Below are 13,986 nucleotides of genomic sequence, written 5' to 3'. Positions count from 1 at the left end.
TATATCAAATCAGGGTAGCAAGTTGTTGAGCACATTCTGGTCAAGCCTTTGGACACTATTGGACGCCAAGCTCACCAAATTGACTTCCTTCCATCCCCAGACTGATGGCCAAATGAAGGTCATTAATAGGATGATAGGGCACATACTCCACATGTACAACTCCAAGCATCCTCAAACTTGGGATGAGAGTCTTCCACATGTGAAACACAGTTATAATATAGCCCTCCATAGATCGATTGGTCGGAGTCCCTTTCAAGTTTGTCTAAGATTCTAACCATTATGTTCGATTGATGTTGCCATGCCTCATGCGACTACGCAGACAAGATCCACACATGTATTGTCTAAGGCTAATAAAGTGACTAGAGTTATTGAATGCATCCAACACATCTTCTAGAAGGTTCACGACATCCTGGAAATGTCAAATGCCAAGTACAAGTAGTGACATGATCAACATCGGATGCCACACAAGTTTCATGTGGGCGACAAAGTTTGGTTGCATTTGTAGAAAAAATGCCTTACCGGAGCCCATCGAAAGCTCAAAACACTCCAATATGGTCCTTACACCATTACCAAGGTTGTGGGAGACAATGATTTTGAGCTCAACATTCCCCCATTCCTTGGCATGCATCGAGTGTTCAATGTGGACTGCCTTCAACCATACTTCCCACCATTGTTGGACACATCATACATTGTAGAACAACTCACACCAAGAGAGTAAAACCTAGAGTGCATGGAATAAACCAAAATTGATCGGATTATGGACACACAAGTCAATAACACCCGCCAGCAGCATATCCAACTATATCAGGTTGTCAAAGTTGGCCAAATCCTGCACCAAGGCAAGTGGCTTACTAGGGACCAGGTTCAACAGAAATTTCCTCACCTCATGGAGGCTTTGCATGCAATGGGGACCATTTCTTCCTAAGGGGGGAGGAATGATCCAGGTGGATATTGGTGGCCACCCACCTATTCCACCTAGACCTCTAGTTGGTTTCATTTGTTTCCTTGTTTATTTCAATATTTAGTAGTTTAGCACTTTTTTGGATCCCGAATTTTCGGAGCAGTTTTGACTCCCTAAACGACGTTTTTTTGAGGTCTGTTGAACACCCATAGCCATAGGTAGTGGCTTGTGAAAAAACCTATAGTACTCAGAGAGACATTTCCAACAAGGTATTGTACACGCCAAACAGAGATAATATGACAAGGTTATGACCCTGGCAAGTTGGTTGCCCAACTAACCCCAATGGGACCCACAAACTCTTAGCATTACATCTCCCGGAGTTAGGGTTTTGGTTGTTTAGGGTTTTCTCATGTTTTTCAATGATAAATAGGCCCTTGAGCCTCATTGTAACATAATTCAGAGGCACATATCCACCACATCTCTTCTCAGAGATAAGCTACCATCGCCCGAGCTAGTCTGATTTGCATTATTTTTGTAAGCATATTTCAGTATTTGATATTAATGAAATGAAGTGTTATTTCTGGTACATCTTTGTATTTATGGTTATATCTATAATTTGTTGCATTCCTGTTTAAATTTGGATCAGGATTTCCATTCAGATCATCACTACGAAAAGTCACATATACAAGAAGACTACCAAATAAGGAGAAGCGCAAGTTTAGGGAGAGCGTCCCTTTTCCATTGGTGTTAAAGGGGGGAAATTAAGAAGTCATAGTGAGAACTAGACATAATGAGAAAAGCTAGTTGATAGGGGCAATTCTTAGTAAGAATACGCCAATGAATGGACTATGTATAGTGTTGACATGTGTGCCAAAGGGGAATATTGTTGGAAATGTGTTTTCATTAATGTTAAAGGAATTTGTGGCATGCCATTGATGTTAAAGGAAATGCATGTGTTGTCAATAATTCAGAAAGAATCTCAAGTAGATTCCTGCCCAAGATCATGCAGTAGAGGACCAAGTAGGGAACCAAGGTGTAAACTCAATTTTTTTATGTATTGCACAAGTATGTGATCGCTAGGTAATGGGAAATACCGGTATTGAATATGGCGATACTACAAACTAAGTGAATTTTTATGCATTAAAAAGGATAGGACAGTGCCAGTATATAAACTATGAATGAAAATAATAATAATAAATTCCACAAAATCTATTTTATTAAACTTGTTCACTAATGTATTGTCAAATCATGATTATATTAATTAAAAGGGTACCATACAATTTATACATGTTAATGCATATCGATACCAGATGGGATGATGTTGGTGTCTTGGGCACTAGATTTTCTATTGCATAAACAATGAAAAAGATAAGTCAATATCCAATATGACTTTGAAAGAAAGATGACACGGTAAGGAAACAAAATTGTGCTACCATGTGGATGACAAGTGATAGAAATAATGGTGCGGCTACAATGGTGATTGACATATGGCCGGTAAAAATGAAGTTTTTGGCTAGTCAACTGGGTTTTCAAAAGTGACACATGGTAGTGTTAGAAAGTGACACATGGAAGATGGAGCATTGGTGGATAATGATTGGCCCACAGTGGTTTTATGTGACATACCTAAAGATCTTAGGAATCTCTTTTCCATGATATTATTTCTAGCCAAAAGGCTAAAAGGTTGTGATTACGGGCCATGGTTACAAAGATCCAATGGATCAACCCTTGGGGCCCTATGCATATCATTCTTGTTGTACTGGGCCATGTAATATTAGACTCCTTCCAATATTGAGGATAAGCCCAATATTTGGTATGGAGGGTCATGGTTACAACCTGTCATGATTCCATGTAGGGGAGATGATTTGCAATGTTTTGGTATGACATGGTAATGATGGGTCCCTTACTAGACATCAGGATACCAGATGGGTATTATTCTAGATCACCCCAATATGTGATGTTTTGGTATGATTATATTGTTTTTTAATTTACAATGACGATACAGGTATTGGTATAACACCAAATATGCTATGTTTAGGTATAATTTTAGTTGTCAGGATTAAAGGAATCTGGATATCCAATCCTTTTGCAATTGGTCCACGTGGAAGTTAGTATGTTGTGAATTAAGCGTAAGGCCCATGTTATCTCCCATGGTTTCTTATACACCTCCAAATTTTACCCCAAAATGGATCAATACTATTATCGTCTAGCGTCAACTTATGCCTATATTACACTTCTATGTTGCATAAACCTGATAAAGAAATTGAATATAAATGCATCAATGAAGAAGTCATAAAGTGTATTTTTGATGTGATATTATGGTGAATTGAGATATATAGGAAGTGAAAATAAGAATGAATTCTATGGGTTGAACATTAAGAAATAGAAATATGAGGCATGAAGAAGATGTGTAATCTGTGTAGGGAACTCATCTAGAAAATATTTCCAAAGTATGTAGTGAAGTCTATGGTTGCGTAAAAGGCTACTATCTTCAGTGGATATAACAAGGTTGAGTGTTGAATAGAATATTAATATTAGAATAAGTGAGAGAAGAGGTGTTTAATCCTTGCAGCAAATCAATTCTATAGTGAAAAAAGTGCATTGGCATAACTATTAGTACAGGGTAGAGAGCAGTGTAGAGAGTTGTGAAGATTAGAATTAGTGCTATGTGTGGAGATATAAACTACAGAGAAGAGAGAAATGTACAAAGTTGAGAAGATAAAAATGAAGATTCATTATAGATCGGGGGACCAATCTCTCGTCTAGGTTAGTGCTTGTAAATAAGGGGTTAGGTGTCTCCTTTATGTTGGTGCCTACAAAAAATATTCCAAAAAATAAGTTTTGTGGTTTTCTCCCTTTAAGGTTTTCCACATACATATAGTGTTCTCAAATATTTCTTATGTGATTGATGTATGATATGCTTTGAATTTTTTAAGAAATGATGAAGTGGAAATAATACTAATTTATGCCCCCCCTTCTCAGTATAATCATAATTCCAACAAATCACTCCATAGAATGATTGTTTCTTATGTTGAAAATATGCCTTTGTTTAGTCTATAATAGATTGAAACATTTGAATCAATTATTTAATCTAAAAATGAAATTAATTCATATTAGTGAAGTGATCTTGGTACATTAGCTTGACCTATCAAGTCATATATTCCTAGTTCATGATTGTGGATTCCACCCTTGTATTCTAATACCTTTCCTTTGCATATTCCATGTTACAACCTAGAATTGGTTGAACTATGTTAGGTCCCTATAATACTAGTGCATCCCCCATATTGTTATTTTTGTGCCCCATGTAACCCCCAAATTGTTATTGTTGTGCCCCATCGAAGTCCACTATTTTTATTGTTGTGCCCTTACATTATTATTGTTATGTAGGCCCTAATTATATTGTGACCCTTTAGAATCCTATATATACCAAGGAGGTCTTGTCATTTTTATCATCCAAGAATTGTTCATTTATGTGATTTAAAAGGAGGCTTCCCCATTGAAGAGGCTTATTTTTCATTCTTTGATCTATCTTTTCTTTTGTTTTGTGACATGGTTACATAACATTTGGTATCAAAGCTTTAGATCCTAGGGTTTTTCTACTTCAAACAATTCGTCTTGGTATTTTCGCTATAGATTTTTTTATGTGAGGCTTATGAAGCTAGAAATTTTACCACATTGATATGAAATCTTATTTAACTTCATGTAGAAATTCCATATCTTGCTTCACTATATTTTCAGAGATATGTTCTAAGGAATTTAGGTTTTTGGCATAATCCATAATCCACTCTCAAGCATGTGACCAAGGAAAAATCATCATAATTTTCTCTTTGAGCATCAGATTTGAATTCCATAAAAAGTGAAGGTAATTTAATGGAATTTAATTTCTTGAGGATTAATTTCAAGGCCAAAGTTAGAAACAGTGACACATGGTAATTCATACAAGTTCGTTATACTGAACCAATCCATAATCAGGTCATCGTGGGAGATTTGGTATATATTTATCTTGAAGAATCTAATTTTGCTCCAACTTATGGGATTGGAAAAATGACACAGAAAGGTGCCTCAAATTGAAGTTTTAGATGTTCGGAGGTTGACATTTTTGAGATACAATAGTTTGAAGATTTAGCTCCTAAAAGCAAGAAAAAGGTGTTTATTTTTTTAAATTTGCGTAACTTTTGTTTGAAAAATTAGTTTGATGTGATTCAAAGGGAAAATTGAAGCATAAATTTAATTATTTGGTTCTAAAGTTCCTAAAAAAAAATAATGGATACACCCAATAATCCAACATAAATATCTACTCTAACGCATGAAGAAGAGAAAGAAATACAACATGATATATCAAAATTATGAGACCAAGTGCAACAAATTTAGTTCTCACAAAGAGTAACCAAAAATGAATTGGAAGCAATGATGAATGATAATATGGATGGTTTAAAACGAAACATTGATTGTTTAGAAGCAAAGATAAAAAGGGACATTGAATGTTTGAAGGATGGTTTAAAAGCAAAATGGAATGTTTGATAAAGTTTCTCTAAGAAATGCTTCCTAATGGCAACAAGGTATTCCATGAAACTAATGATGAGAATAAAAGGAATGTGAATGATGATTTTAGAGACTCTAACTTTGGGTTGAAGACCAACCACATTCCAAATATCAGTACGAGGAATTTTGATGGTAAGGATCTGGTAACATGGACAGTACAAATGGACCAGTTCTTTGATCTACACAATGTGAAACACACATAAAAGGTATACATTGCATCTTTATATTTAGAACCCAATCAATTTTTATGGTATCAATGGCTTTCTTCTCGTAAATCACTAGTCACTTGGACATTTCTTATGAAATAGTTGATAGCTCATTATGAAGATACAAAGAGAAATACCTTCTTTAGACAATTGATAAATCTCAAACAAAAGGGTTTGGTTGGGGATCACATTGATGACATCCAAAGATTGAATATGAAGGTAACTTTTATTCCAGAGGAGCATTTGATCGATTTCTTGATAGGGACTTTAAAGTATAACATCCAACATGAGGTTCGTCATTGGTAACATAAGTCATTGGAGAATGCATTCAAGGTGGCAAGAAAAGTTGAAAGATAAATTATGGAAACAAGGGGGTCTACCACTCACAAATATAAAAATGGAAGTTTTGTTGCTCATAGCCTCCAACAACCTACGAGATTGACACCACAACAACTAGAGGAAAAAGGAGAAAAGGTGATAATTGTGATAGAAAATATACTAAAGGTCACAATTGTGCTAAGAATAAATTATTTTACATATATTGTGAAGAGGAGGAAGAAAAAGAACAAGAAACATCAAAAGAAGATGATATACATTAGGAACCAACCCTAGAGAAAGAAGAAATGAATTTGACTATATCATGTAATGCGTTGACGAGAATTACCATACCTTAAAATCTCAAGATAGAAGGATACATCAAGAAAGAAAGGTAATAGTGTTGATTGATTTGGGTAGTACCAATAATTTTATCAATTGTAAGATAGAAAAGGAATTGAATTTCTTTCTATATCTAGCACCAGAATGTCAAGTGATGGTTGAAAATGGAGGAACTATAAATTTCTCAGGAAAGTGCCATAATATCAAGATAACCATGGGGAATATGTATTGAATAGTCCAATGATTTCCATTCCAATGGGTAGTGTTGATGTTGTTTTAGAAGTCCAATGGTTATAATATTTGGGGATGATAACTTTTTTCTAAGAACTTTTCTTGAAGTTTTTCTAGGAAGGAAAGGAAATTGAATTAAGGGCTATAGTATGGAAACCGAGGAAAACACTCAGTTCTAATGGCGTGACAAAAGTTTTTAAGAAATAACAACAAGGCGTAATTGCATGATTATGCTGACTAGATGTTAAAACATTGAAATGACCATTTCTCTAGCTCTCCAAAGAGCCTTAGGCAATCATTACAATGTATTTGAGACTCCCAGATGTGTCCCACCTATTCGTGACCATGATCATGCTATTCACTTGATTCCATGAATTGTTCCTCCAAACATTAGACCTTACAGATATCCCTGTGCCAAAAAGAGTGAAATTGAATGTGTGGTTGTAGAAATGCTAGAGGTGGGTATAATTCAACCTAGCCAAATTTCCTTCTCTTCTATAGTATCATTGGTACACAAGAAGGATGGATCATGGCATATGTGTCAGGAATATAGAGAACTCAATAATCTCACTATTGAAGATAAATTTCCCATTCCTATCATTGATGAATTATTGGATGAATTACATGGAGAAATTTACTTCACCAAGTTGCATTTTCATTCTGGATTTCATCAAATTAGAATTAAGACATAAGACATACCAAAAACAACATTCAGAACCCATGAAGGTCATTATGAATTTTTGGTCATGCCTTTTGGCCTTACTAATGCACCTTCCACATTTCAAGGTTTGATGAATTCCACTTTCAAACCCTTTCTTAGAAAATTTTTGTTAGTATTTTTTTGATGATATACTAATCTAGAACAAGTCTTGGGAATATCATGTTCAACACGTTCACATGGTGCTTGAACTTTTGGAGGAGAAATAATTGTTTGCAAAACCCTCCAAATGTTTCTTTGGGGTATAGGAGGTGGAATATTTGGGTCATATTGTATCTCATGAGGGTGTTAAGGTAGGCCCTAACAAACTTAAATCCATCAAGGAATGAAAATTCCCACAACCCTAAAGAATATTCGAGGATTTCCCGGGTTCACAAGGTATTATCGCAAGTTTTTTAAGAATTATGGGAAAATAGCATAACCTCTAAGAACATTACTGAAGAAATATGTGTTTTTTGGGACTCGAGAAGAAACTAAGTCCTTTGAACATCTTAAAGAGACAATGTGCCAAGTTATAGTCTTAGCTACACCAAACATCACAAAAACCTTTATTGTGGAATGTGATGCATTAGGCAATGGAATTGGCTCGGTATTTTAATGCAAGAAGGAAGACACATTTCTTTTGAAAGTTGTCCAATCAAGGGAAAGTATTTATACAAACCTATTTATGAGAAGGAAATGTTGGAAATACTACATGCCCTGAAGGAATGGCACCCTTACCTATTGGGAAGACATTTCAAGGTAAAAACAAATCATGATAGCCTTAAATAATTTTTGGAACAAATATTAGCTTCAGAAGAGCAGCAAAAACATGTCACAAATATGTTGGCTTATGACTTTGAAATCATATACAAAAAAAAGGGAAGAAAAATGTTCTTGTAGATGCACTCTCAAGAAGAGATGAGAATGTGGAATAATTTCTCTACGCGATTTCTATTATCCAACTTGACTGGATAACTGAAGCAAGGGATGAATGGAAGAGTGACTAAGAGGTACGGAAACTCATTCAAAAGCTACAACAAGATCCTAGTACATATGATATATTTATTTGGAAAAATGATCCATGATGGTACAAAGATCACTTATATCTATGTAAGAACTCCCAACTCAGACAAAAGATTCTTTTGGAATTGCACACCTCTCATTTAGGAGGGCACTCGAGATTTTTTTAAATTGAACAAACGGCTAAGAAGGATTTGTTTTGGGATGGCCTTAAATATGATATTTAGATGTTTATGGAAGAATGTTTGGTTTGCCAACAAAATAAAGTTGGGATAATTAAGACCCCAGGTCTGTTACAACCTTAAGCCATTCCAAGTTAGCATTGGGAAGATTTTATGAAACCAGCTCACAAAAATATAGAAAATATAGATCAGCGACTTAAAAATCAGCCTCTTTGAGGGGACAACCTCCTTTACATTACACAAATGAACAATTCTTTGATGATACAAATGGCAAGACCTCCTTTATATATATAGGAGTCTAAGGGGTCATAATATAATTAGAGTCGACATAACAATAATAATGTTAGGGCACAACAATAATAATAGTGGGCTTCTATGGGGCGCAATAATAACAATATGGGGAATACATGGGCACAACAATATAATAAGGGGGTTCTACTAATAACAATAAGGGGTTACACTAGTAGTATATGGACCTAACATGCCCCTCTCCTTCAAAAAGTGTTGTCCTCAACGCTTGAGTAGTTATGGGTGCTTCTGTATAGAATTCTCATCCTCCCATGTGGAATATTTAGTGAGTAAGTTCTTCCACTTGATGAGATACTCTGAAATTGATCGATTTTGTAGTTGTTCGGTTCTTGTTTCCATGACTTATTTAGGTTAAAATATGATTTTTCCTTCCTTGTCAAGTTCTGAAAATATTGTTTGAACTGGGACCTTGTCACCTATAACTTTCTTTAAATCTAAAACATGGAAAACAGGGGGCACTTAGGAAGATGCAGGAAGCTCCAATTTGTATGCCATTGTACCAATCTTTTTGCAGCAATTTATAAGGACGATTGGACTTTGGTGATAATTTATTATCCTTCTTAGCTTATTTAAGGGACATTTTTTTATATGGTTGTAGTCGTAAAAATAACCAGTCTCCTATGTCAAAACTTCTTTCGCTACAACGTTGATCTACCTATTGTTTCGTTCGATTTTGCGTGAAAGTGAGGTTATCCTTTTTCTTCTTGATATATCCTTCTATCTTGAGAGTTTGAAGAGTGGTAATTACTTCCAATGCATTACAAAATATGGTCAGATTCATTTCATCTTTCTCTGGGGTTGGTTCCTGGTGTATATCCTCTTCTTTTGATTTTTCTTGATCCTTTTCTTCCTCCTCTTCACACTTGTGATTTTTAGAGTATTTGCTATCACAACTGTAACAAAGGTCATTTTCTCCTTTTTCTTCCAATTTTTGTGGTGTCAACCTTGTAGGTTGTGGAAGGATAGGAGCAACAACACTTCTGTCTTTATAATTGTGAGTGGTAGGATTTCTTGTTGCCATAATTTTTCTTTCAATTTTTCTTGCCAACCTGAATACCTTCTCCAATGAATTAGGTTCCCAAAGACGAACCTCATGTTGAATGTTATCCTTTAAAGTCCCTATGAAGGCATCAATCCTCTACTTCTCTGGAATATCATTTACCCTTATATTCAATTTTTGGAAGTCCTCAATGTGCTCTACCATTGAACCCTTTTGTTTGAGATTTATCAATTGGCTAAAGAAGTTGTTGCTCTTTATTTACTCATAATGTTCTATCATTTCCTCCATGAAAATTGACCAAGTGACAAGCGGTTTATGATAACAAATCCCTTTATACCATAAAAATTGATTCGGTTCTAAATATAAAGATGCAATACATACCTTTTGTAACAGTTTCACATCATGTAAATCAAAATATTTCTCCATTTGTAGTATCCATGTTATGGGATCCTTGCCATCAAACTTCCTCATATCGATCTTGGGACCTGTGGGATCTTGGGATTTGACACCAAATGTTATGAAACCAGCTCACAAAAATATAGAAAAGATAGTTCAATGACTTAAAAATCAGGCTCTTCGAGGGGGCAACCTCCTTTACATTACACAAATTAACAATTCTTGGATGATACAAATGACAAGACCTCCTTTCTATATATAGGAGTCTAAGGGGTCATAATATAATTAGAGAAAACATAACAATAATAATTTAAGGGCACAACAATAACAATAATGGGCTTCTATGGGGCACAATAATAACAATATGGGGACTACATGGGCACAACAATATAATAAGGGGGTTGCACTAATAACAATAAGGGGTTACACTAGTAGTATGGGGACCTAACAGAGGAGGTCTCAATGAATTTTATCATAGGTTTAATCAAGTCTGAAGGAAAGAAAGTCATCATGGTGGTAGTTGATAGACTTACCAAGTATGCACACTTTTGTTCACTATCTCATCCTTTCAAAGCTAGTACAATTTCTTCTGCATTTATGGAAACAACTCAAAAGCTACATGGAAACACAAATATTATTGCAAGTGATAGATATCCAATTTTCAATGGAAATTTTTAGATAGAATTATTTTCTTGTCTTGGTACTCAATTAGCTCATATCTCATCTTATCATCCTCAATATGATAGCCAAACTGGATAGTGAACAAATGTTTGGAAGGATATATTCGTTTCCTTGTATCTAATAAGAAAACACAATGGGTCAAGTCGTTACATATGGTAGAATGGTGATATAACACTTCCTTCCATACCACAATAAAAAATGACCCCATTTATGGCAATTTATGGATATCATCCACCATCCATCACATCATCTTTAAGATAAAATTCTAAGGTTCAAGCAGTGGAAGATCACATCAAGCAGCAACAAAATGTTCTAACTCTTAAAGGATAACTTGACTCTAATGCAAAATCGAATGAAATAATAGGCAGATCAACATCACAATGGAAGACATTTTTACGTAGGGGATTGATCATTTTTATGGATACAACCATATCAATAAATTCCCCTCAAGAAAGCTCAAAAATATATGCCTACAACAGTATAAGGGAGACCACCTAGTCAGGAACTTAAAGCAACTCCTTTTCCATTGAAATCGTGGTTCCAAATGGTTAAAATAGGCACAGTTACCTTCTCTCTACCTCAAGTTTCTTAAAATATGACTTTCACCTACCAATAGAGAAGAGACATCAGTTTAGCCCTCTTGCTGATCAGGCAATAAAGTGATCCTTAAGCTGGTCTGGGGCTCAGCCAAACCACAACTAAAGTTTGCCACTTTCATACAAGGAATTCTAGGAATGTAGAATTAAATCTAAATGCTAATTAATCCTAGAATTCAAGAAAAAGGAAGAGATCCTAAGCCCATCTTGATTAGGAAGATGTATATCTAACCCAACCAAGAGCAAAGTAATTAAATGATTGAGATTTCAATATTGTCTGGCTTATAATGAATATCAAGCTAACGAAGTAGGTTGATTAGCTTATGTTATGAATACCAAAACACATTATGTTCAAAGATCTATTAAGTGAGATAGTTAATCAACAACATTTAGGAAGTAGTTCACAAAATAATGATTATCGTTAAATCAGTAACTCGAATGATTAAACAATAATATAAGGAAATAGTTCACATAATATTATTGTTTGTTAAGACATAATTAAAAGGTTGATCTCTAAGTAAGTAGTTACTCATAAATCAAAGTTCAATACATAAGAGCATAAATAAGAAAAAAATAATTGCAATAACTCACTCACATAGACATTAGTTCACAAATATGACTGAAAATCACAAGTCTATTCTATTAGAAAATAAAACCAGTATTAAAACAATAGCATCTTGAATACCAATTTATTAAGTCCAATTCCCTTGCTTTCATCTCCAACAATCCTCTATAACTTAGAAACTTTGCTGGTGAAACAGTAGCTGCAATAGTGCAAGCTCTTCAACATACACAACTCAAATATGTAAAAGATAAATCTCTATATTCCTTAGATCTGAGACAAAAATATCCTCTTGTCTACAACCGTAAATTCATATTATAGTGGTGCTTTTAGAATCATGAATTGCAGGGTAGAGAATGCCTTTTTCCATCCTTCAAATCCCTCGTTCTTGTCGAGGAGATTGTGGTTTACAAAGGTTAAGGTGAAATTGTGGAAATAATAGCAGCTCCATGTATCTCTCAACAACCGAGATAATAATAAAAGAAATTAAATTAGGTTTTTTCTTTTTATTGAATCATAGGCCAAATGTAGATCACCTCTATTTGATGAAGTTCCCAATTTAGCTTACTATTGAGTTTGATTTATTTTCTATTGATAACTACTGAGTATATTGCCCAAGAAGATCACACTCTTCATGTTATTAGTATTCGTTTAAGTGTTTTCTTCTATCTATTTTGATTTGGATCTCGACACATGGTTGAGTGGTTGTTCAAAAATACTGGATCAAATTGTTACTTCCTCCTATCAACCCTGGGTTCATCGTTGTTTCAGTCAAACATAGCTTATTAGTTCTAATATTAAACTTAACCATTTAAAAGTTTTCTAGAAGTTTCCCATTTTTGGTCAGAATGAAATGGTGCACTCTCAGGTGCTAGAATTTGTGATGAACTTATTTCAAAATCAGAAATAAATTGGTCAAGCATGAACAAATAAAATTGCAAAATAAAAAGTAGTCGATGTCATTGCCTGAAACTCTTGAATTTATTCTCATATATGCTTATTAATGCACCTGATGAGTGTCTAGAGTTTGAATGTTCAAAATACTAGTACAATGTGCTCAGAAATTCAAAAATGAGATTCAAAAGAAAAATAAATTCAAATTGATGGAACTGAAAATAGAGCAGATTCAAGTTTACATTAATGATACAAGTAATGGTACAACATGGCTAGGATTCATTTGTGAAGATTTCTTTCCCGTGAGCATCAATAGAAATTATAAAATTAAACTCATTTTTTGCTTTACTTTGTGGGAATGAGAAGATTTCAAGCTTATGATTGAAAAAGGGCATTTCATCATCGTATGAATAAAAAATTGGGATAATTTCTTGAATAGGATGATTGAATATTTGAAAATTAGAATGGAATGGAATAAATCCTTGATTAAAATTCTCTTTATCTTCAAAAATAGATTCACTTAACGAATCAAACAATACCATTTCTGAAGAGAAAAGAGGTTGAGTGCTTTCATTTTCCAAGTCATCATGATAAGTAACTTCATAAGAGTTATTTTCCTCTGAATTAAATAAATTAGAACCATGCAAGTGATTGACTATCAAGTTAAGAGAATCTTCACGTTTATTGATTAAATTACTGATTAATTTTTCTCTACCAATATCATAAATTTATATTTCATTATTAAAATCAGTTCCTTTGTTTTCTAATATTAAATTTGTATCTAAAGGAACTATTGATTGATTATGAACTAAACTAATATTGTTAAAGGTATCAGGGTAGAGAGAAAAATATGAAGTTGAAGATATATACCTGAAGGTTTCTATATGCATAGATGATTTCTTATTTTCCAAAATAGACAATTCATATTCTTCATATATTTGATCGATTTGCAAATTTTTGTTGCGTTGCTCCATCATTTGCAATTTATTATTAGCAGATTGTGAATTAATTTCAACTATAGATTGGGCATTGCCAACATTCTCTGGTTGATTTAATTGTTGTTGATTGTTGCTAATAGATTTTACATTTTGTTGAAATTCTACTTGATCAGA

Source organism: Pinus tabuliformis, chromosome 6 (genome assembly GCF_031772625.1).
Source record: "Pinus tabuliformis cultivar Carrire ecotype Pingquan chromosome 6, CPIR1, whole genome shotgun sequence".
NCBI classification, from domain to species: Eukaryota; Viridiplantae; Streptophyta; class Pinopsida; order Pinales; family Pinaceae; genus Pinus; species Pinus tabuliformis.
The sequence above is the reverse complement of the archived record's forward strand: the minus strand, read 5'-3'. Positions refer to the sequence as shown.